Genomic DNA, 2,500 nt, shown 5'->3' on the forward strand with positions numbered 1-2,500 from the left:
GCAGTAAGCAGTTAAATCACCTCTTCCAGTCAATCATCTCTTTCCACACCACCGCCGGCACAGCATACATTGACATTGACGCCACACACTGCTGATACTCTATAATACCACCGTCACTTGCTGCTGAACCAACAACACCAACAACAACAACAACTACCACCACCACCCTTGTCCTCCTTCCAGTCCTCCGCGCATCAACGGTTCAGTAGCTGAAGAAGAAGTCACTGTTGCAACACTACTACTACCACCGCTACCAGCTACTGTCTGTGTCACTCACCGCAGCAGAGCTGTGACTTGAACTGAACCAGTTTAGAGGAGCAGTCCTGCTGTAACCACGTTCCTTGTCGCGCCTCCCTCCCACAAAAAAAAAAAGATAGTAGCTGGCCACTTTTTTTTCCTTCCTTTTTTTTTTTTTTTTTTTTTTTTTTTTTGAGAAGTTTTTTTTTTCGGAGGAAGGACGAAAAATGAAAAATTAAATATAAAAAACTAAACCCTCAAAATATGGAGGAAAAAATCTCCAAGTGTCGTATAAAAAGCGTTGACAAAGCACGAAAGCAGAAAAATCAATCAATAGAATGTCATCGTTCGTTGAGTGGAGAGTAGAGCTGCTTTATTTTTTTCCTGTCCTTTATTTTATTCTATTTTTTACTTTTTCTTTTTTTTTTTCTTTCTAGGCAAGTTGTGATGTGAAGCGGCAGAGTCCCATCGACCTAGTCACTAGCACACTAGTCACCCTCCTTCTCATCAACATCATCACCAGCAGCATCAGCATCGACAGTATATTTACTACACAAGAAGCGGTAGTAATGTGACAGCAGCAACAACAACAACAACAGCAGCAGCAGCAGTAGCGGCAGAAGCAGAAGACCCAGCAAACAACCCAAAACAAGGGTCGCGCGTCCGTCCGTCTGTACGTCTGGGGGCAGGCAGCCAGCTCCGGTCTCAGTGGCTGTTCCAGAGTCCGTGGTAGTAGTAGTAGTAGTAGTAGTAGTAGTATCAGCAGTAGCAGTAGCAGGCGTGGTGGATCAGAAATAAGGCGGTAGCGGGTGCCCGGGCCAGGCAGCGGCGAACGAACAGAAGGCGGGTGCCAGAGTTGACTTTCTTCCCACCCTGCTGTTCCTGCGAGTGGCAGCAATGACGCGGCCCGGCAAGTTTTTGCCCGGGTCACAAAACACTTGCCACCCCGTTTCCGCTCGGCACACGCTCCCTGCCTTTTTTTTTTTTTTTTTTTTTTTTTTTTTACCCAGCACAGCTGAGCGATAGAGAGAGAGAGAGAGAGAGAGAGAGGGCGAAAAGGGAAGGGAAAGGTAGGGAAGAGGAGGTGAGGAGGAGGAGGAGGAGGAGTTGTGGAGACGTAGTAGAAGAAAAGAAAGAAGGGGGGAAAGAAAAGAGAAAAGAAAGGAGAAAAATCAAACAACCCAGCTCTTGGTTCGGGTGTGGAATGAAGAGAGCAAGCTTGTGACTAAACTGTCAAGACAGTCCTGGTGTCCTTTTCTGGCTACTGACTCTTGTCGCCCTGAGTGTGGACTGAAGTCGACCTGTTTCGCCCGGAGCCGATATCAGAACTGTGTTTTCATATTTCCTATCACACCCCCCCTTACCCCTGCTCTCATAAATATTGAAACGTCCCAGAAGCTAACTCTGGTACCACCGGTGCTGGGGCGTGTTTGGTTGAACGAAGGATGTGTGCGTGCGTGTCGCGCCCGCGCGAGCCTCCCTGTGCGTGTGTGTAAGGCCGATGCGTGCGCGCGTGTGAGTGTGTGTGTGTGTACAGAAGGGATCGCCAATCGCTGGTTTCCGTCACTACAAACAGTCGGCAGGCGTGAAATGCCTGTCTTTCCGCGCGGGGCAGCACCGGGCCAATGTACAACTAGTTTATCGATTAGTTCCCGCAGGGAGGGCGAAACCACGCCTCTCCGCGCCGTGATTGACGGCACACTGGTGGCGGCTTAAGCCCCGCCCACTCTCCACAGGCAGGCCTTGTCAGCAGCTCCGGCCCGGGCAACTACTACTACCAGAAGCAAGCAGAATGCTTCCACTGTCCTGGAGGGCAAGTGGCCGATAACTGGGGGGAGGCTTCGCATAGAAGCTAGCTGCTGTCGTGTCAGCGGTGAGGAGAAGTGACAGGCAAATGCCCAAGTTTGATCACCTCTCGCAAAGAGCTAACTGAATTCGTCCGGGGTCGCTGCTGAAAGGAATAAAGCGCTTGTTGACGGTAGTATAGGGGCCTAGTAAGCAGAGAAAGCACAGCAGCCCCCCCACTAGATCCGCCTAGTAGCTAGCCTATGCCATATCAAGACGGGCCAGCTCAGCGCTTGTGGACACACTCTTCCTCCACCCCCACCCCCCCTCCCCAAAGCCTCCACCTCCTACCCCCGAGGTCCCCCCCCCCACCCCCCACCCCGCCACACCCTCCTCCAACTCGCCCCCCATGACCCCTCCAGTTAAGCAAGACAGAAACACTGGCACCAGGGGGTCAGACAAATGTAAACGGGTTAGC

The 2,500-nt window shown here is 51.4% G+C and overlaps 1 protein-coding gene across 1 annotated transcript in view; it reads right to left on the reverse strand.

The window, feature by feature from the left end:
• Nucleotides 1–388, reverse strand: part of LOC143285401 (uncharacterized) — a 29,144-nt gene extending 28,756 nt beyond the window's left edge. The window contains exon 1 of the mRNA XM_076592647.1: nucleotides 1–388. This exon is cut by the window's left edge and continues 257 nt beyond it. The gene's annotated coding sequence lies outside the window, so the exon portion shown is untranslated.
• Nucleotides 389–2,500: the final 2,112 nt, after the last annotated feature.

This window comes from Babylonia areolata, chromosome 9, assembly GCF_041734735.1.
Source record: "Babylonia areolata isolate BAREFJ2019XMU chromosome 9, ASM4173473v1, whole genome shotgun sequence".
Lineage (NCBI taxonomy): Eukaryota > Metazoa > Mollusca > Gastropoda > Neogastropoda > Buccinidae > Babylonia > Babylonia areolata.